The sequence below is a fragment of the Dromaius novaehollandiae genome, chromosome 24 (assembly GCF_036370855.1).
Source record: "Dromaius novaehollandiae isolate bDroNov1 chromosome 24, bDroNov1.hap1, whole genome shotgun sequence".
Lineage (NCBI taxonomy): Eukaryota > Metazoa > Chordata > Aves > Casuariiformes > Dromaiidae > Dromaius > Dromaius novaehollandiae.
In genome coordinates this window covers 9400204-9422525 of record NC_088121.1, presented here as the reverse complement: position 1 = coordinate 9422525, position 22322 = coordinate 9400204, and the positions used below count along the sequence as shown (strand labels likewise).

The 22322-nt window shown below is 50.7% G+C and overlaps 1 protein-coding gene and 1 long non-coding RNA gene across 5 annotated transcripts in view; one reads left to right on the top strand and one right to left on the bottom strand.

The window, feature by feature from the left end:
• PAX7 (paired box 7) overlaps positions 1-22322 on the top strand; it is a 107061-nt gene that overhangs the window by 72705 nt on the left and 12034 nt on the right. The gene's annotated exons all lie outside the window — the stretch shown is intronic.
• On the bottom strand, positions 19470-20558 carry LOC135330713 (uncharacterized). The gene is made up of 2 exons (XR_010392759.1): positions 20381-20558; positions 19470-19630 (listed from the first exon to the last, which is right to left on the bottom strand). It is a non-coding gene; the product is annotated as an uncharacterized LOC135330713 (long non-coding RNA).

Here is a 22322-nt window from a genome sequence, read left to right as displayed (position 1 = left end):
AGGAGCTGCAGGTTTCCCTCTGGGAGAAGCTGGCTCTGCTGAGACTGCGTTGGCGTTTTCCCTTGCTCGGTATCAAATGCAGCTCCATCTCTGTAAACTTTTAACCTATGTGTCCCAGGAAAGCTGGTAGTTTTTCCACTAAAGTTTCTTTTTTTTTTTTTTAATCTAACCAAACAAAGCCCATCTGCTCTTGTCAATTAGACGCCCCTGCTATAAGCAAGGGGAAAAGGGGAGAATGGAACATTTTTCTCGTGTGAAAATAGATACGTATTTATTTGCCTGATTCCTAATGACTTTGTTTCTGTGAGCGAAGGAGCAGGGTGGGAAGGGGGAAATCCACATCTGAGGGGCCAAAACATTTTCCGTCAATCTTTCCCATGCAGTGAAACTGTATCTTCTCCCACACCATTTACACCTCCCGGTCACGTAACTGGAGCTGGACAGACCGTGGCCGGGAGCCTTCCCTCGGTTTCTCCCTGTGCTTGCGAGGAAGTTTGCAGAAACTGCTTTTAGCCCTTGTTGCAGTGGGGGAAGATGAGGTGAGGTTTCAGGAGTTGCCTTAATTGATTCGGATGCCCAGGTCACATTGAAAACTGATAAAAACAAGTAAGGTTAGTGTCTTACAAAGTAATGACCTTAATGCTAGCTTCAATGCTCTGGGTGGCACTGATTGCATTTATTCCTAACTGTGATTTCCCCTCCAGTCGTAGTTCTGTGTGTGTGTTGCTGAGATGGTAGGACATCAGAAATGCTGAAGGGTGGCAGAGCACACGGTTGGGTCCTGAGCCTCTGGATCCAGCAGGAGCTGCTTCATTAGTTTCAGTGGATCTGGATCGGCCCCTCTGGGACTGCGCTGGTTTTAAACCCAGGTATCAAAAGTAGACAGAGTGGGGGGGGGGGAAGGGGAGAAAGGAGAAAACAGAAGAAATACAGAAAAGATGAGTAAGGAGAACAAGAACAATGACAGTGGGAAGAAGAAATCTGGGGAGAGGAGAAAAGGTCTGACGAGCTTCCAGGCAGCTGAGGAATGAAGGCCGTAGGAACTGGGAGCACGTACTGAAGATACACAGGGCTAAGAGAGAGAAATCTCTGCCTGAAATCTTTAAGCATCTCTTTGAACCCCCACTCTGCACTGCAGACTACCCGCTTATGTGGTGGTGGGAGCAAAGCCAAACCCGGGTGGGTGGAACAGCCGTTGCGGGGGCCGTAATTGATGCTGAAGCCTAAACCGGCCTGGTGGGGCTTTGAGCTGTGTTGTATCAACTGGTTCGAAACGCCTCTCCTCTGGGTCTTGTCTCTTCTCCACGCCAGGGAGGGTGAGAGGGACTTGGCTGGGAGACGTGGACTCGGAGAATTCAAATGCAGGATTTGCCCTGCTCTGTGATTAATGAGGGAACTCGAGACGAGGCAGGCAGGGCAGATAGAGAAAATGAGAGATTAGCAATTAGTGCAGCACCCAGCCTGGCGGCAGGCGTTTCTGAGCGACCTCTGGCTTTCAGAGGCGAGCGTTTCGCCGCATGGTTCGAAGAGCTGCAGTAACCCAGGGAGGGACCGGGGAGCTGGTGCTGAGCCGCGAGAGGGATCGAGGAGCGGCGGTGGGGAAAGGCAGCACCGGCATGAGCGACGCGAGGTAGAGGGGAAGCTTAAAGGGGAAGACTGCAATGAGAGGCATGATTAGGATTCAGAGGCCCATGTGCGTGTTTCTGTGTGCCAGTGTGCAGAAGGGCACTGAAGTCCTGCGTGCCCGTGCCCTGTGTGCACCGGGCTGCGCGCCCCTGTGTTTTGTGTGCCTGCTAAAATCCGGCTGCAGTGTAACAGCTGGGCTCCAGCTGTGCGCTGCCTGTAAAAAGTCATCTACGATAAGAAAAATCTACAGCAACGTATTTTGCGGTGGATCAGGCACTAACCCCAGCCGCGAGGGCTGTGAGCTGCTCGCGTAGGGCCGCGATGGGGGAGTCTGCAGTGACCACCAGCTTTCCTATTTCAAACGCCCACGTTTTGAATGACGCTTTTTCAGTATGGTTGATTTTTTTTTTGTTCACCTTCTGTTTGTGCTAATGGCGAAGGGAACGTGCGTTTGCTGCCATGCCAAAGCCAGCCAGCTTGCAGGCTCGTGGCGTGGAGGTTGCAGGCAGGACTTTTAGCTGCTTGGGGGGCAGTGAGGACTCTGAGCTGTCTCGGTCCCCGGGGTGTCCTGGAGGGCTGCTCAGAGGAGCCGTGCAGTGTGACACCCCCCAGCATGAGGCTGTGCAACGTGTGCTTGAGCACTTTGGGGTTTCAGGGTTGCGCATAGCTCTTGTAACGTGTGGGGAGTGTAGCCTTGCTTGTAGAGGAGAGGCGACGTGGCCGCGTGTAGTAGCTACGTGTCGGGGGGCTGTCGGGTCGTGGGGCGAGTGCCCCGAGGGGGTTTCCACCTCGCGCAGCGCTGGATGCGCGGGAGGATCGCGTGGGTGCGGCCAGGCCTCCCGCTGCGGGATGCTGCTTGCCGCATCCATCAGACAGGCGTGCACGAGATCAATTTGCAGCCGGGGCTGGAGATCAGAAATCCTGGCGGGGTCTGGGGTGTGCGAGCAGTAAATTGATCAAAGGTGTGGAAGGTCTTAGCTCGCCACAATAAGCTGGAGTCAGTCCTTAAGCCTATCCGGTTTGGCGATGAGGGGGATCTTATTTCAGGGAATAAGCACCTGAAAGGGGATCACGAGCCAGCGAGGGGAAAGGGTGGGGAGCAGCTTGCTAAGCAGGAATGGGAAAATCACTGGGACAAGCTGGAGAGATGGAAGGAAAAGAAGCAGGGCTGATGCCGAGGGGGTTGTTTATGGGGTGGGAATTCACCCATCGAGTGGGTGCAGGAGCCGAAGCGGGGCCACGCAGGTGGGAGCTGTTGGGGTGGCTCCGACTCCAATGCAGAGCTTGGTCTGAGCACTGGGGACTCTTTAGGAGGGACACGGGCAGGGGGCTGCTCCCCATGGGGAGAGGGAAAAAGGGGAGGCAGAGGCGGCTGTTTTCCGTCTTCCCCACGAGATCCAGAGCGGCAGAGAGCCCCTCGCAGCCTCCTCTCTCTGTCTCTCTCCCAGCTTTTCTTCTCCCTCTCCCTTCCCTTCTTCCTCCCTCTCCTCTCTCCTTCCATTTGATGTGGAGGAGAGCTGTCTGCCACTCGCGCGTCTGTACCGAGAAGGGATCAGAAGTTTCAGCGAGCGCTCGGCGCCTCTCCTTTGATCCATGTCCTGAGGCCTGCTTGACAGCGAAAAAAAGCATGGAGACAAAACGACTCAGTCAAAGTGATTCCTGACAACTGTCTCCATGAGATAAGGAAGCTCTCTGTGTCTTGGGTTTTTTTTTTTTTTAATACCGCCTCTCCATTTCTATAAGAAGCGGAGTCACTTTAAACCAGAAGAGCCAGCCAACAGCCAAGCTGCACAGAGAACAGCACAAGCAGAGAGCGCCTGGCTGAGCTTTATCATGTTTCCTGTCTCCCTTTCCATTCCTTTCCCCCTCTTTTTTTAAAAAAAACTCTTTTTCCCATTTTTCTTCCCCTCCTTTCTGCATGCTGCGTTACCTTGCCGCCTCGCCCCAATGCCGCCTCTAATTATGCAGTTGCAGAGAAAGCCTAACATGTTTGCAGGTGGCCGGGACGTTATTCAGTTCAATCCCAACCACAGGGAAATGCCTCCCTTCCCTGCGAGGGGCTGGGGGGGAAAGAAAGCCCTGTATATTATCCGGCAATGACCAATCCTTTTAGGGATCGGCAGCAGGCTTCATTAATAGCGAGGCATTATGCACCGCTGGCCACTTAAAGTGGTCCTCAGAGCTGTTCCCCTGCTGCTGAGCCCCAGGTGTTTTTATTATTGTTTTATTTTTCTTGCGTAGTTTGTGTCACTTATGGAGGGAAGCGTCTCCCCACCTTCCTTTTCCTTTCCTTCCCCTCTCCGGGTCACTTGTAGGAATGAGTTTGCAAGGGCTCCACAGGACTAATGCACCGGAGGAGGCAGGGCTTTGCGTGCGTGTTGGCACATAGGGCAGCAGGACGTTGTACCCCTTGGAAGGGGCCGGTGCCTGCGGGTCCCCAACCGCGTGTCCCTCCGTCACAGAGAGGCGCTGAGCGGATGGTCCTGCACAGGGACGAGCGCGGTGGGAAGCAGGCAGAGGGCTGGCCTGGTTCACTGGCGTGCTGAGGCCAGCCTGACTCAGACAAATGAGACAGGATGGATTAATCCAGGTGAGGAGCTGGGGGAAAGGGGATGTGGCATGGCTCGCCTCGCTCCTGCGCTTCCTGATCCTCAGCTTTGGAAAGCTGGAGGGGCCTTGGGTGTTTCCCTGAACCGATGGAGACCGGAGAGCCCGGGAGCTGGGTCTGGAGAGGGGTAGGTTGCTTGGCAATTGGGGACAGGGCGCAGGACTGCCACTTTGCTCCCGCTGGTGGGACAAGGATGCGAGCGGGTCCCAGGGAGGCAGAGCCTCTTTTCCAGGGAGTTCCTCTTCCCCTCGGCTCGCCGTAATGAGGCTTTTGTTGGAGCGGCTGCTCCGAAGTCCAGCTCCATTAGCATGCAGGATGGGGGTGGCGGGGAGCGAGGGGGGACACGCGGCGAGAGAGAGTCCCTTCCCCCCAGAACTGCGCTGCGCTGATAAACAGTAAATATCGGGGAACAGGATTTCCACATTATCTGAGCGCGGCAGAAAATCAAAATTTCAGTCTAAATCCGAGGAGACGAGGCTCATAAGCTCCTCCAGCTGATACAGACGCCGAGCCCAGCCGGCAAGGCTCAGGAGGCACAAAATAACATTTTTTCGTTCAAAAAGAAGAAAAGAAAGGGAGGAAAAAAAAAAAGAATGAACAAGAGGGAGGGGGAACAAGAAATATTTGGGGCCTAACTGCGAGAAGGGGAGAAGAGGAGGTGGCGCAAAGCATAGCATTGTCTGATGGTGCAGCTCTCTTCTGACGAGGAAATAAATACCCGGGTGTATTGGGGCTGGGGAGGGGGCTGGACCGTGCCCATACAATGAACTTTCCAATCGGCAGCTCTGGCTCAGCAGAGTGTTGCTTGGGGATCGACCTGTAGGACACTAACAGCTGCTGGAGGATGATGGCAAACCTTTAATTAGTGATTAGAGTGCGCAGCTGAGCACAAATCCAGCCCCGAATGAGGAGCCACATGGGGTCTCTCCGACCCGAAAAGCCAGCGCTGGATTCAGCGGCTCTGGCGGGAGCGCAGGTCCACCAGCCCTGATGAAGCTCTGGGCAGCGCACGCCGCTAATAGCAGCTCCGTGCCCTGCTCCGGCCAAGCAGACAGGGCAGGAGCCACCCCGGGCGGCACCGCGGCCTGCTGCAGCACTCGCTGCAGCAGCGAGGAGGAGGAGGAGGCAGGAGAGCTGGGCTCTCCCCAGACCTGGCTGGAGGTGGTCGTTGGTGCTGCGGCAGCAGAGGGATGCGGCCGTGCCGGCTTCTGAAGGAATTTCCTCTGTCCTGGTTCATGGTGTGGGTTTGTGGTGCTTCCCGCTCTCCAGGGAGTAGGGTGGTTTCAACACCAGATAGGGCTGGCACTCCTAGGCTGTTGGTTTTTGGCACTTGCCATGTCCCAGACTTTTTTCATCCTCGGCTGGAGCCGTGCTCTGTTTCCTGATCTTGCCCATATGTATATGAGACTCTGTAAAATCACTGCTGGCTGCAGAATCCATAGCTTCAGGTTGTTAGCTCGAGGGAAAGTGCTTCAGCCACGTTTCAGTACAGCACCTAGCACAGTCAGGCTTTGAGCTCTCCTTGAAGTGTTTCAGTTGTCACAGCTTGGCTGCTTGGAGCAATGGAGAAGAAAGAGTAAAGATCAGTTGTAGAAAATGTTTTCTTGGTTCCTATGGCGGCCGCTTCTGGTCTGCTGCTTGCACTGCTAGGCCACAGGCTCGTTGTAACTCAGAAAGCAAACATGGGCTTTCAGGGATTCCTGGGCGCTTGGACACCCAGGGACCTGGACCCCCAGGATCTGGGCCTCTCTCAGGAGGGACTTAAGCCCCTCAGTATTTAAATGCTTGACTGCCTTCTGCTACTGGAGGGGTTTCGTTTCAGGTGAGGAGGAAGCAGGTGTAGCAGGATGCCTGTTGGAAACACCAGAATCTCCTTGACTGGCAAACTGACCTGCACATCTTCACATACGGGATCTCGTAGGACGCAGTCCCCGACGTGGGACGTCCCAACACCTCGTGCTGTTGACTGGGATCTTGTTCTGTACCGTTCTGTTTTCTTTCTTCTCTTCAGTACTGGGGCAGCTGGAGAAAGCTGGCTTCTCGTGACGTGTTTCTCCCTTTCCCTTCTCCCAGGTGTTTACACAGACACCCTAGAAGCCCTAAACCAGAAAACCTGAAAGCCAAAAGTACAGTGACCTTTCGCTTTTCACGTTTTCTGGGTCTGAGGTCAGCGCTATCCGAGCGGCTGAGCCATTTTACCTCTGTTTATGAATTTGGTCTCTTCTTGCATTTTAAAGAGCGAGTGCCCCACATCTCTCTAGGAATTAAGATCTTAATCCTATACCTTAATCTTAAGATTAGTATTTTAAGATCTGTGGCTCCCTGGTCGTGCGTTCAGGGCTTTGTTATGTTTTTTGGCAGAGTTAGCATTGCCTTAGCTTTCACTGTTTGAACACTAGTCAGTGCTGAGTTTTGGCCTTCATAATCTACAAGCAGGACTGATTTAATACTGAAGCACATGCTGGACTGCTAATCAGCACACGCTGTATCACATCTGACCCAAAACAAATCCCATCCAGGGGCAGTATGGAAGGTCCTGGGCATGTTTGATTCTAAATGTCTCCAGTGTCTTTTACTCTCCAGCCTCTTCTGCCTACAGCGTTGTGCCTCAGGTAGCTTCTGCTGTTGGCCAACCCATTGCGTGCTGTGGTTTTTCCCATCACATCCAGGTCGTTACACCAGCTGTCTGGCTAAATTCTTCTGCATCTCTCCCCGCTGCTTGCTTGCTCGCTCCCCTTGCTGCGTTTCACCCAGGATCTTGGAGCTGTGGCACCAGCAAGAGGGTTTCTCAAACCACTCGAGAGCCGCAGGCTTGTCTGGAGGGCAGCAGGTCAAGCGCTAGCAAGTGTTTCCATTTAGTTCCAGATACCAGCCTGACAGGTGTGTGCCTCTTGATTAATTCCCGGCTCCCCTAAATGCTCCCATCGTCATGTGCTGTGGTCCCGTTCCAGCCTAGGCAGAGTTGGGGGGGAAAGGAGGATAATGCCGGAATGCATTTTGCTCTCCCCCTTCGGACTCTCGCGGTGGCTCCGTGGCCTCGAACGGCTGCAGATCTTCATCTCCGACACTCCTCTTGCTGATGCTACGTCTCAGTAAAGACCCCTGCCTAAAAGGTACGGCCAGGAGCCTTCAAAGCCTGTGATTCTCGCAGCTCGACTCTCTTAAGGGCTGCTAAATGTGTCAGTCGGCTTGTTTCTTCCTGACTAGTGACTGCTATGGTAGCGTGATTTCAGTAAGCTTAAAGGCAACGTAGTTGTGCTGTGGTCATTCTTCCTTTTGGACTGTCTTCATTTAGAGTTAGCAAAGAGAATATCATCTGAATTCATTCTGCTTAACTAAGGCAGCTCCATTAGGGGCAAAGTCGCCTTACACTCAAGAGAGGGATCTTCTGAAGTCTGACTCGTTCTCTGAACAGCTGAATCGCTCTTTGACTCCACAAACTATGGAGATGTGAATTTTGTCTTTATTGCAACCGGTCTTTTTTCTTTTTCTAAGTTCCCCAGAACTCCAGCAAAATCCCTGCAGTCTCTGAACCTCCGTAGGCATGGAGTGATGCAGACTAGACTCCCCGGCATGTCCCAGTCCTGGAAATGGACTCTGAAACCCAATGGATTCCAGTCCCAAATTGGAGTCCATTGGCTTTATGACCAGAAATGCTGGAAATCACGTAAGATGATCTTTGCGTAGATCCTGCTGTAGCAATTCCCGAGGTTTATATGGCTGAGTGAACTTCGGCGAGTAGGTAAATAGTGTTTACCCCAGTTAATTCTCTGGTCAGGAGCAAGGTCCTGCTGAAGGCTGCAGCGAAAGAGTTCAAGGTGAGATAGAGGTGGTTTGATGGTTGTGGCAGAGGACCGGGTCTCACAAGACCTGCGTCCCCTGCTACTAACTTAATTGCTCAACCTGGGCAAGCTGCTAACTCTTGTGTGGAGGGATCTCCCCATCCGTGTGATGGGGATAACAGCATGGATCTGTTACGTAGGAGTGCGGAGAGGCTAAAATCAGAGGGGTACAAAACACCGACATCTTCAAGAGCAGAGAAGGACAAATGCAGCATCCTGCAGGCGTTATGACCTCGCGAACAGGAAAACATCCTAGAGAAGCAGCCAATACCTGAGCATTGTTTCTTTATCTGAAAAAGTGTATTAAAATTTTGCCCAGTTCCATCTCTTGCTTATTCAAATACTGTCAATTACACCGTGGATCTGATATCAGCTCCCAGCATCTCCCAGCCTCAGCGCTTGGGTTATACGGGAAGAGAGAGAGCAAGGAAAAAAACTGCGAGCAAAATAAAAGCTGCTATCTGACAGAATCTCTCCTGGGGATCTCAGTTATTAAAAAAAAAATAGGAATCATTTTTCTCTTAGCTGGTGTTTGTTAAATGTGCAGGAGCCATAGGCAAATTTTTGCTAATTTTGTGCATGCTTTTATCATACTGGTGATTCACTGGCAGCTTTATCCTCTGATAAGTGGATTAGTTGTTGAGCTAAACAAAAAGGTGTTTGACAACCAGGAAGCTCTAAAGAACATATTTGTTTTCCAAATAATGGAGCTGTGTTTGTTGCTCAGTGCAGCGTGGGGTGTTGTTGTGAATTTCATTAGCCGAAAGGAAAGGCCCCAAAGCTTTTTTCCCTTGCACAAGGCAGTGGTTCGGGAACAGCATCTCCTTCCTATCAGTGGCAGGTGATTTTTTTTAATTTGTTTTGGTCTAGTGGTTTGGCCCCGGAGTGATGCTGATTAGGGAGCGTGTGTCGGTGTGAGAGTGTGTCGTCCACTGGTGGCGGGGTGGGCACATGCCGGCTCCGCTCAGGGCAGCTCCGAAGTGTTCCCGTCCTGCCAGGTGCTGTGCCGGGGGAGCCGCTCTCCGCTGGCTCCGAGCTGGGTGTCTCTGGGTGCACGGTTGCCCTCTTCTCATGTGCGCTGACCTCGCAAGCCTTACTGCTGCCTGTCTCAAGCCACGAGCTATTCCTCTTCCTCCAGCGAAGAGCCGAATAGAAGTAGGTAGTGTGGGCCTGCTGGTGTGAGGGCACAGAGGGAGAAATTGGGCAAGCGGAAGAGAAATAATGAGCTTGACTTTCATCATGATACCTGAGCATCTCATCATCCTGGGATGTGTTTCTCCTCACAGTACCGCGGGATAAGTTGTTATCTCCAAGACCAAGAAGGGAGGCACAGTGTTTATCCTGCTTAAATGTAGACACGTAAGGTAGCAACCTCATCACCCTAGACTTTGGGTGCTGTCAAGGCCCTCTGCTAGCCTGGAAGGCCTTCCCTGTCAAAGTGTTTCCACGTTTAGTAATCCTGTATTTGTACGTAATGGTAAGTTTAGTTTCAGTCCTTTGGAGTCCTCAAATCTCCCCTCCCACGTGACCCTTGGAGCCCCCCACAGCCCTTTGGTTATTAGGTGTATTAGCTTTGGGCCAGGCTCGGCCTAGCCCAGTAGGTCCTCTCTGACAGTGGCCGTAAGCAGATGCCTTGTGAGGATCAAGAACAGAGCAAAGAGGTGGTACTTCCCCCGGAGAACTTTCCCAGCCCCTCACTACTTTCAGCTCGGAGGATTTCCTTCACAGGAGGTAGTTTTTCTATCTAGCAATCCTCAGTGAGCCTCTCTTCCAAGTGCTTAACCGGTCTCCTCCTAAATCCATGCAACTTTTGCATCTGTTGCTTCCTGCAGCAAGGAGTTCTGCAGGTTGCCCCTCTGCTGAGGAAAGCACCGCTTCCTTTGCTTTGGATTTCACCCCTCCGACCTGCGCTTGTGCCCTGGAAATGCCAGTGCGTAGTCAATTCCTACCCACCCTCTCCACATCATTCATGGTGTCTTAGGCTGCTGCCGTGTCCCCGGATCCCAGGAAAGGGATGGCGTTGGCAGCTTCCAGCCCACCTTTGCCTGAGATGCTGATGGCACATTTGTCCCTTGCTTGGATCAGGGCGGTTTCCCAGCGATGCGCTGCATTAAGCTGTGAGCTTGGGAGGAGTGATGGGGATTTGCAGAAGCACCTTTTGCACGTGGACAAGGGTTAGAGGCGCAAAGTCGGGCTTATAAATCTCTGTGGAGGCTACTGGTAGCGGTGGGAGATGAGTCTCCTGTGGAACCGAAGCGTCTTTTGCATCCTGATGCCGAACCATATGTTCTCATGTCCTTTTGAAATATAGACAACCTTGGTGATAAGAAGAACATAATCCCGGTGCTTGAAACAGATAGCAACATCCTTCCTGACATTTTTAGGAGCCCACAGAGATGGAAGGATCTGCTGTGCCGTTCCCCCCGCCTCAGCTTTGCTCACGCGATGGCCAGACCTGAGTGCAGTAAAGCTCGTTTTCCCCTTGCAAGGGGCTAAAAGCAATGTACGTTCCCCTGACGGCCGACGGCAGTCCCAGGCTGGGGGGGATGCGAAGAGGGAGCGAACGCGGTGCCGCAAGGGAGGGGGAGGCTGCGAGCAGCCTTCTGCAGTCGCCCGCAATCGCGCTCTTGGCTCTGGCAAAGATGAAATGGGGAGAGGGAGGGAGGAAAGGGGGGAAAACGGCAGTCGAGGAGCGAAAGGTCCCCAGCTGGCTGTTAGTGGCATCTGCACTCGGAGTACAGACTCCAGCTGAGAGCTATTTCACTATTTATTTACATGTAATTATTGCTATGAGGTGCAGATATTAACACTGTCAAGAGCAATTTGCCCTGACATTTTTCACTTGCTCTGTTCCCTGACGTTTTGGGTTTGGTGGGATTTTTTTTCCTCCTTCTCTCTCTCTCTCTCTTTTTCATCGCGCTGCTTCGGGTTTGGCAGCGCAGGGCCCAGCCTTTCTAATCCAGCGCCCTTCGCAACTCATTAAACTTTGAAATTTAATTTTGTCCGGAGAGGAGCCAGGGCGCAGGGAGCATCTCCCGCCCCCCTCTCCCCACGCTGTCGCACCCGCCACCCATCTACAGCAGTTCAAGCATTTCCACTCTAAACAAACCAAATTTATCGGTTGCCGCGTTTTCAATTGGAATGCAATCTCCAGCATTAACCTTTGCTTTCGACGCCGCATTTAAAACGCGGAGAAAGGTGCCCAACCGTTTATTGGGGGGAGAGTTTGAAAGTGCACGTAGAGGGGAGCGAGGGAGAGAAAGCAAATGCAGAACAAATATTTTTTTGAACCGGTGCCCAGAGCAGCACAGAAATCTCGAACCGTTTGGAAAAGTGGGTTAGGGCCGGTTGCCGCTTCTGCAGGCCCCACTTCTTCCCTTCCCTCTGCTCCCGCCTAACCCGTCTGATTTCAATAGCTGGTGACACTTTAAATTAAGACTTCCGGCCTGCGCTCGAGCCCTGATTTAATGAGACAGTTGTTGTATGTCATCTAATAAATACCAATTGTGCATTAGAACTTATTTGCCAAGCAGGAGCGGCGATGTGACAGATTCACAGCTCGCCGCAGCCTGCTCCTTTCTCCGCCAATATGGTGCTTGTAATCATCGGGTGTTTGCTTAATGCACAATAGGCCTGGCGGAGTGATTTACGGCTTGCAAACCAGAAGGAAAAAGTTATGTTTATACAGGAGACTGCGGGACTGCGCTGGGGTGTGCGTGGGGAGAGAATACACTGTGTTTTCACAAGGGCTAAATGCTGAGTACCTGTTAAATTGTGAGGTGAGACAAATTCTCTAAAGGGACCGATAATTCCAGTTCGTCCCTTTTGCCTGCAGCATCCCAGGGCTTTTTTTTTTCTCATCGGGAGCTGGAGGAAAGGAAACAGCTCCAAGGTGTTTGCATCGGGTATCCTCAAATCAGAGATCGCTTTTGAATATATGGGTCCATCCTGACGCTTACTGGCTCTCTGGTTCCCCCGACTCCCCTACTGCGACGTGTAGGGAGGGCAGCGCTGTCTTTACCAGCCTTGTCCTCTACTCTCTTGTCTTTGCAGGGGAATTGGTTCAGGAATCTGGGGCCTTCTCCCTCGTTCGTTTTCTTCTGGATTTGTTTTTTCAGGATGGGAGAAGAGAGGGAGGCAGGTGCCAGGGGAGAAGGCTGGTCCCCAAGTCTGAAATTCTCTGGTGGTTTTGGGCTTTTGCTTCTTGTTTTGTGCAGGGTCTAGTGAAGTGGGACGTTCTCCTTGGCTAGGGTACTTCTGTCATTCGGCACAAAGGAATAGCAATAGAAGTGACTTCAGTTATAAATCACTGAGCTGTGAGAGGTGTCTGTGCCCGTGCCACGCTCACGCTGCCGCTGGAAAGGTAACGGGGGTAACCACAGATGAGGGCACAGGTTGCTGGGACATTTTGGAAACAGTGAAAATGGTTTCGTTTCATTCAGCGCTCCCTCCAGAGTTTCTTTTTCTCATTCATAAGCAAAGGGACGAAATTATTGCAATGGGATATTTTACTTTAAATATTTTTGTTACAAACTGCAGTGTTTAACATCATTTTGATCTTCGGAAATCAAAAAGTTTGTATTTGCGCTTGCCTCCCTCGCCCGTTTCCTTGCCATTTTCATTTATGCGATTTGCAACGCCTGCTTTCCTCTGAAAGAAAATGCCGTTTGTCTTTCCCATGGCATCTATTCATCGCCCATTGACCCTTCATAAACCACTTATAAAGGGAACCATAAGATAATGCAGAAAACTTTCTTCAGTCTCCAGCCTGGAGATGCACTGAACATTTAGCATCGTGTGGCACCGATGTTTTGATGTTCACCTCATTTCTGTGCTTGGCTTGCTACAAGGGGAGAGGTGAGGCCACCTGGAAGCAGGACAGCAGCCTTGAATTTGTGATGTTCAAATTCTTGTTCCCTCATAAACTTCTGTGTGGTCTTGAGTTGTTAAGCTTTCCTGGGCTCGGTTTTTCCAGTTGTAAGGTGAGAAGGGGCAGCTTACCTAGCGATGGCGATGAATGCGTTGAACAGGCCAGCTGCGTGCTACGGAGGTCACGGACGTCCTTGGAAAGAGGAAAAAATTGCAGAAATAAGCCACGTTTCTGCTTGTGACATAGGGTCTGCTATGAATTTGGCCATCTCAGGGCGCAGAGGGAAGTGAGTTGGGCTGGGATCTCCAGTCTCCAGACACGATTTCCGTGTCGGAAGGGTCGGGATGCTCAAATCTCGGTGGAGCTCGGAGGTGCCGTCGCGCAGAGGGATTCGGCCTCCTGGGCCTTTTTTCAGAGGAGGGGGTTTCCTCTCCGCGTAATGATGAGGGGAGAGTTAACGTGATCAGATAGGGGTTCAGCTGGCAAATGCATCAAATGCCAGTTTTGTTTAATCTTGCAGTTTTTAAGGCAACCTCTTAGCGGGGCAGGGAACGGGGGGAGAGGCCGTGCATGTCTTCTGCGGATCTCCTAGCTGGTAACCCCGACGCCGCGGCCCGGACCCAGGGTGAGGTTAGGGTAAGGACTCCGCGAAGCTCCGCTTTCGGTTTCCTTTTGGGCTCCCGGCACTGCCGCGGCTGCTTCCCGCCGAGGTGCCGTTTCATCCCGAAGCCAGAGGGTGCAATCTGGCCTTTTCCAAGGGGTGCAAATCGCACGGGCGCAAGCAGCGCCCAAGGCTGCTGCTCGCTGCGCTAAGCTCTCCCCCGGCAGCCGGGGAGCGGGGTGCAGCGGGCGGGGTGGGGGGACGGGAGATAACTATTGAAGTTGTCAACAGCGCCGAGACTTAACGTATTGTGAGATATGGCAGCTTGTTTGCACGGGTGTTAACCAGCCTCTCCCGTCCCCTTCTTGTCACTGCCCAGTCCCTGCCACAGCCAATCTGTGTCCTAATCTCCGTCAATTAACAAGAAACACTTTCGCCCCCTCGCCCCCCTCCGCCAAAACAGCCACCCGCCCCGCAGCCTGGGATAAAGAGGGAAGAGTCCCCCCAACCTCGACCCTCTCCCCCTTTACTTGCCACTAACTCAGCGCAACCAATTAGGCATCTGACACCCGTACTGGCTGACAAATTGTTTCTGTCATCTGCTTTCTGTCTTTCATTAAACGAGAGGCGGAGGGGGGAACCGAGGAGGAGGGGGGGGGCTGGGAGATGTGATCTCCCATGCTTAGCGAGGCCAGATACATTAATTACAAAACGGCCATTTGCAGCATGAAAATGCATTAATTAAATTTATGCAATCATTATCTTTAAATAGTCATATCTTTAAAATAATCAGCCCTTCCTGAGTCTTCCCTCTCCTCCGCTAAGTATCTCTAATCCCTTTTCCACCATTTATCTCTGGATCAGCAATGGCTTGTATGCTTTTAAACTTCTGCACGCAGGAGAAGACTTGCAAACTCTGCTCGAGTGGCGCAGGGTGTGACACCTTCCCTCCTGCTCCCGGCCCTGCAGCGGGGAGGACAGGCGAGGGGCACGGCCGCACCCAGCGCGTTCGAGGGTTCTCCATCACCTCGAGCCTTGCAATTGAGAAGTCTCCATCGAAGAGGAATTGTAGCTCAGAAGTTGTGGGGTTCGTGCTCGAAGGTTTTTGCTTGCATTCGTACGGGAGACCAAGCTATGCGTTGGTTTATGTACCTGTTTAGTATGGATATTACTGTGTTGTTTTGGAAGAGGTTTAATTTCTAATGCAGTAACTACCCTTCCCTGTGGCGTGTGGTTTTGCCAGCAGACAGCTACCTTTCATCAGTATATCTTTTCCATCTTAAAAACCCCTTTTTAAGGTAGTAGATGTCATTAATAAGAAAAGCAAGGATTTAAAAATGTGAGTTTTGCTCTTTTGATGGTTGCGATTGCTTCCTGGTGGCTTCTGTCCTTCCCGGTGCATCGGATGAGTAGCTCCTGTAAGAGCTGATGTTACGAGCTCAAGACTTGAACAAACTCTCCTGCACGGTATGGAGCGTTAGGCCTATTATAATTTAAAAAGTATTTTTACTTCAGAGTACCATTGGGCATAACCAAAACTGAGTTTTGACTGGCAAATAAGAAGGAAGCACAGTTAAGGATGTGTTAGCCCAGGCATTTCTTTTACTCTTACGTTGCTACTTTATTGTTCGGAGGCTTCACTGGTTAGCGATGGCCGGTCGAGTGATCGCTGCAGACTTGGACAGTTTTGTGCTGCTCTTCGGCAGACTCCAGGTGTAAAAGTGCCAAGACACCCGAGGAAGAGGTAATCTCATCCTCTGCTTAAATAAGCACCTACAGCACTACAGGAAAGCGCCAGTCAAATAGCTTTTAGAGAGCTGGAGGACTCGGAGTCCAGGGATACTTATCTATACTAAAATCCCTTAGGCCTTTCTTATCACTCGTGGTTAAAGATTTTGTTCAGCTCTTTGTGTGTCTGCATGGTTTTTAATAAATCCTCTGTGGTTTTTTTGCCTATCTGTAATGCCTAGTGGGCCAGTGTCTAATTAGAAGTGAGCCAACACAGTCGTTTTTGTATCCAGATATCATGTTGTGTTCATCTAGTGTCGTGAGCTTGGGATTAAGACCAGGTGGACTTTGGGTGCAAATTTGATAGGGACCGAATCCTGCCAAATTTCTCATGTCTGAAGGGCAGAAATGAGCTCTGGGGTTTCAGAAACAAAACCAGCCAGTAGCTCCCCCTGTGCAGGACGGTCCTCTCGGCAGTCCGAGCTTCTCCAGCCTCCTCTTCGAGCAGCACATGATGAAACCGTAAGCTGTTGGGATCCAGCACTGCATGTTCTCAGTCTGCAGCTGATTACATAGCCCCTTGTAGTCATTATCTGCACTCAGTTTTGGGGTGTTTTTTCCTAGACCATCTCTGAAAATGGTACATTTATGGAGAGAAAGAAAAAGCTTTACTTTGGAGCACAACAGGGAAAGGGGTCGTTAGCTAGAACATCTCAGCTGTAAGAGTAATCCTCTATTTAAGCCACCTTTCTCAGCAAGGACCCCCAATTTCTTCTCTCATCTTTTCTTCCTATTTTTTTATCCTAATGTGTCTGCGCCAGCAGACTCCAGGTCTGGGCTGACGCAGCTTCGTTGTCCCAAAGCTCAGGTCCTGTGAGGGTTTTTGGACTTATATTTGGCACAAGCAAGTAGCTCCCTGTCTTTGAAAATACCACAGTGCTCCCTAGCAGCAGAAAGAAATTGCAGAGGAGCACAAATGGCGTTATATAGGGCAGCAAAAGGCGTTTCCCTTGGATTCAGGAGCTGTTCTTTTCCTAGGGGTGGGCAAAGAAGAGGTTCTGCCTGGAAGAGCTGGTCCCTGCAGCAGCCTCAGAAGATCTGAAATCAACTGAGGCTGCTCCCAGACAGGAGCCGGGGTCTGGATTGTCCATGCATTAGGGTGAAGCTGGAAAGAGAAAAAATACCTTAAAAAATGCACCGAGCCCCCTCTGGGAAAGCTGGGAATTGAGAGAGCAAATGAAGAGGTGGCAGAGGAGCTGGCGATATGAAGCGCTTCTGATTTTCTCTTTCTTCCATCCTTTTGCCAGCTCGAGTTATTAAGTGTCTGGTGCGGGTCTAGCTAGCATTGCACTTGCCGGACTTATCAGGGTTATTTCATCTCCCCATGACCTCTCCGTATTTACCATGGGAACCCTGGAGGCACTGGCTTGACTTAACTGGTGTATCTTACACTGCAGTTAAGCTGGACCTTAACTGATTACAGCCCGTGATTGATCAGCGAAAGAGGGAGGGGAAGAGAAAAAAAGAGAGAGGAGTTCGAGAGCAGATACGCAGGACTATCAGTGCACCAAGCAGCTTCGCCTGGGGCTGGGATATGCCACTCGAGGGACGCTTTGTAGTGCAGCTCCCTTTCACAGTTAGAGATGCTTCCAAAAAGAGAGGGGGAGCGGGAGAGAAAAGCAGGGGAGGGGGTGCGGGAAGGGGACTCAAAGGATCTCAGGAAATCTTGTTTCGAAGCAGTAAGTCGGCACCCGCACTCCATTACCAGTGTCCGCGGGGGGTTGTGATAGTGAGCGAGCACAGATCAGCTCAGCCGAGAACTGAAAATAAATAAATAAAGGGAGCGAGAGAAATGGAAAGGGAGGAGGGGGAAGGAGACCTGTCTGTGAATTTTGGTTTGTCTTTGTTAATCTCTGCTGGCCTGGAGCAGCTGAAGGGAGAGATCTCTTGGTGAGGGATGGCAGAAGTTTATAAAACAGTTTTAATTTGCTGATCACTTAGCTGTGCTGTGTGATCTCCCCACCCTGCCGTTATTCCCATCAGGCAGATGCAGAAGCAATAGATACAGGGCTGATTTGGCAGCAAATCTTTGTGTTCCTTTATTTGGGGGTATTTTGAATCTCTCATCAAGCCCCCAAACCTTTTCCTTTCTCGCCTGCCGTCAGCACGTCTGAGCTTACCCGAGAATGGACAAATAGGTGCAGTATAAAAGACACAGCTGATCGCTGAGCCAGCCCATAAGCCTCGTGCTTACATAACGCAAGGTGAATTACCACGAGATGGGGTAGCAAAACACAAACAGCTCCAGTGCTCCAAGAAAACTATTTTTGGAATCCTAGAGCCAACGGCTCTAATGGATATTGAGACTCCTTCACGGGCTCCAGCCTTCAAAAATGGACGTGGGCGCAGCAGGCCAGGTCCTCAGCTGGGATAAATCAGCCTGGCTCCAGGGAGGGCAGCAGGCCAGATACTCCCTCAGTGCCTACCTAGGGACCTCTCTGAGGAGCCTGATTTTCAGAGGGGAGATGCTCAGCCGTGCCTGGAAATCAAACCCCTTTGAAAGCTTCGACGTGGCAAGATGCTAGTCAGCCTTTTGGCTTGAGTCTCTCTCACTTCTGGAAGGGGCGAGTCCGTGTCTCGTGTTGGTTTTGCTTGTTAATGAAACCGGTACCCACAGAACTGGATGCCCCTTTACTTTAGATAGCCCACAGCAGCCTTTTTGTTTCCTCTCTGGTTATCCAGGCTAATGAAATTTTTTCTGTCTGCTTTTATCTAAATGATAGTAGAGTTTGGTGCCCTAACTTCAGGGAGAGTGGCTCATGTTTCTAGGTCAAGCAGTTTTTAACGTAATGCTTATCTGCAGCAATACCGACCCCATTCCCCTCCAAATTACACTTCTATTGCAAGGTTTGTCATAGCCCTTACCGGGTGTATAACGCTGTGGTGCTTCTGGTTTTCTTAAGGTATTTCCACCGCAAGAAGAGCCCCTTTCTCTTTCCCCGACCATCCAGGCTTAAGCAATTTTGCTTATCATTATAGCTAAGACCTCCCCCTTCTTTTGTATAGCTTAGAAACTTTTCTTTAGACCTTCTCCGTAATTTGTACATCTCTACAGAAGCAGGGTGCCCAAAACAAGATGCAGTGCTCCAGGTGGAACCTCACCATAGCCTTGAACAATCAGGTAATAACTTCCCGTCGCCTTTTCCTAATCCTCCCCGTGTGCAGCCTGCCTTGGCCTGCTTTGCCGCAGCTTACCATTGCACCCCGACTCCATCTCCTCACCAGCACAACTCCATAAGCCCTCTCCATCGTTAGTGCGTGGCAGTTCTTCATCCATCAAGCGACCAGGGTCATCTTAGGATGCAAATGCTCATCTCCATTTCACTCGCTGTGTCCCAGACCACTCCCTATGGCACTGAAACATCCCCTCAGATGTTTTAAGTCATTGAAAGGCACTGATATTTTTGGTTTTACTGTTCGCTGGCAAACTGTACTGCTCTTCAAGCACAGAGCCGTAGCTGCCATTTCCGATCACTCTAAAGGTGATATGGTGTGACCTGTCCCATGCACACCAGAAGGGATTCAGGAACGTTGCGTCCTGTTCCTGGCTCTGCGTCTGACTCACTCCGTATGGCCTTGGGAGAGTCATTTCACTTGTCTCCACGTGCTCCCCCATCTCAAGTGCAGAAGGTTACGAAAATGAAGTATTTCTGCCATATGACAGCAGTCAGGTCAGCCCTGGAGCCCTCCCATAGCAACCCTTTGCCATTTGTGATGAACTTTTTTGGTTTCTATTTTATCTATCTCTATTCAAACAGTTCAGCCCTACTGCCCCGGGAGTTGTAAGAAAGTCCAGTCAGAGAAGACCATAAGCATTCCCTTAATCAATAGCCTAACTGCTTCTTTCACAGAAGAATTTGGGTTGAATGGGAATTATCTAAAGCTTGTGAGATTGTGTTGGCTCATATTTATAACACTGTTCTCTTCAGCACTAGAAGTCCTTGTCCAATGCTCAGGTAACATGCTGATGGGTGGATTATAAATACCTGGCTAGACGAAGCCCTTTACCTCAACTGTCTTTTATAATATAATCGACTTGTAGAGTAAAACAAATGCCCCATTTAAATTAATGGCTAAACCTGAATTTACCAGGTTACCTCACCGGAACCTGCATTTCATTCCTGACTTTTCAAATGTCATTTAGAAAGCTTTATTAAATTTAACATCGTGTTGAAATAAAACAAAATCTTCTAGGCTATGACACTTGCTTCCATTCCTTCTGCTATTCAGACCAGCGGGCATTGGATGGAGTCCGTTCGGAGGCTGTCCATGCCGTTTTCATTGGTCTTGTGTCCCTGTAATTGCATTAAGACAGTGAGGTAGAGCTGGGGCGATGGAGTGTAGCGTCAGGTTCCTTAATATTTTAACCCACAACAAAACAGAAGCATGGAGTTAGGCCATCTTCTCACTTATGAAATCAGGACTGTGCTTGGAATCAGTGGAGTAACCCTTACGGAAGTCTAACGTAAAGTTAGTTACCTGGATCAGACGTTTTCTAGGGGCAAGAAATATGAGGCTCTGTGTAGTCTGCTGCTCCTTGGCCCGATTACAAAGTCAAATTTAATGGCTATACTTACTGGATTGATTTGGCATATTGGGATACAACTCAGCTGGGCCTAGTGATTTAGAAAATATTCAAAATTAATTGCTTGGTTTTGTGAGTGCAGTGTTAGTGATTGCTACATAAGTCATTTTAGTCCTACCTAGGGGCATATTTGCATATATTTATCCTCCTTTCAAGTGAAGATCTTTGGGGAAACTGTATTTATCTCCTCCCAACCCTTTCTTCAGCTTTCAGTAGTCCTACAGTCACCTCTTCATTTTGTTTCCATTTAATGTATGTGTAAAATAATCTACTCTTCCTCTTCCCACCATGTGAAAATGAATCCGTGGAGATCAAAAAGCATTAATATGAGGAAGGGTTGGATTCTGCAAGGGAGAAGGAAAAGATTAGCCGAACGGGTTGCAAAGTAAAGATGGCAAAGATTAAGCTGGGTCCCTACGAAGTAGCTAAAAACAGCCTTGGAGAGCAGAGAGTGACCTACCCAAGGGAAAAGCTGAATTAACTACAAACGACAGAGGCGTCCATCCCCGGTGGAGGAACTCGGAGGGGAACTTGCTCCATGTCGCTAGCAAGACCAAAATAACCAACGTGTCTCCTAGCATGGTTATCCAGGCCTCCATCAGGCTTTCCATTCCCTGTTAACTGAGGCAAATGGTGATACAACAGAAGCTGAAAAGAGAGGTGGAGAGATTTCAGCCTACAAATAGTGTCTGCACAACAGGAAATTTCCTACTGCTTTTTGTCTGCCTCAGTATTAAATATTCCAGCTGATAACATTTCCAGCCTTTCACTAAGAGAGGGGATTTCTACCCCATCCCTAGGAAGATGCTCCCACAGCCTCACGAGTAGTACCCACTGCCAGGAGGTCCTTCCGCAGGTTTTCCCTTTTCAGTTTCTTCCTGGTATCCAATTTACGTTGCTTTGGGACAATCCTGCTGCTGTTTCGGAGCTAACACCCTTCGGCTGGTTGCAGGTTATTGCATCCTCCCTCTCTCCAGAGCTCAGCCAGCCTCAGCACTTTCTAAAGGCAGCCGTTTTCCAGTGTGGCCTCTGCTTTTGGATGCTTTGCGCTGTGTCGCGTTGGGCACCCAAAACTGGAGACCCGCAGAAGCAGGGGTCAGTTCGGAAAATGCTGTCGCTCTCTCTGGGCTGTCCCTCCTGCCCCCCGCAACCCGCCCGATCATCCCCCCGCAACCTCCAAACCTAAAATCGGGAGGCCTGATTGCACAGATTGAAGGCCCTAATTGCACTTCCCTTTCCAAAGCCGCATTCGTTTATCATAAAGGGTGCACATTTCCCCTGCTACAGTTTCCATGGCCAGAGGCCCTGAGGGCCAGCTCAGAAATGGAGGGAATTAATTACATTTTTTAAACTCCCCTTCTTTTAAAGTATGGGAGAGAGTGATGAAACGTCCCGGGGGGGGAACAGGGGGAAGCTGCGGAGATGAGGGTGGGGAGGGAGGCAGCAGCAGGAGGCAAGGGGGGGGGCTGCCTCTTTCATCCAGGAGGGTCCTTTGTGCGGTCACCTTGGTCTCCCCAACACAGCAGGACCCCTGCTCCCTCTCCGCCATGACAAATGACCTCCTAAAAGGGTGGAAACGGGGCCAAAGACTCGTAGCATCGTGGCTGTTATTGACTTACCCTGAAGTGCGAGCTCACGCCAAGCCTGTGACTGATTTGGGACAGCAGCAACGGAAGAGGAGATGGGGAAAGGGAGAGAGACAACTGATGAGAGGGAGGGGAAAGGGAAGGCTGTCAATCACTGTGATTGACAGGTAGCAGATTTCCCTCCAGATAAAACCTTACAGATGTGAAGTGGGTATTGATTTTTAGTTAGTGATGATAATGTACCAAGAAGTAATAAATTATAAGAAAGCAAGGTCAAAAAGAGAAAGTAAAAGGACTTTGCATTCTTGAGGAAGGGATTTCTCCAGATGCCCCAGACTTCCCTAAGTTCAAAAGTTGGCTGGAAAACGAGTTTATCCAGCTGAAACAAGAACTCAGGTAACGCCGGCGCACCGAGGCTGCAGGGCTTGTGCAGGGTTATCCGTGCTGGGTGGCTGTACAGCAAAGGGGGAGCGGAAATCTCTAGTTCACTCTTGTTATTTGTAATACGTTGACGTCCTGGGGTGGGGGAGATGGGATGCCATCCTCTGATGAAGCTGTGCAAATGGAGTCTCGGGGGAGCCCCGTCCCAAATTGCTCACAGCGTACCTGGAAGAGGCATTTCCCGCGGTCAGGGTTGCCGAAGAGGGAGCAGAGGCCTCTGGGGTTGCTGTCTCGCTCGAGCGCCGCGGCCTGTAGCCTCGCAGGGAGCTGAACTCCACGTGTTGACCGAGCTAATCCGTAACGCAGGCCGTGCCACCGCGATGGGAGCTTCCGCCAGGGATGCAGGTCCCTCAGCCGCCTTCCACCCCCCCTTCA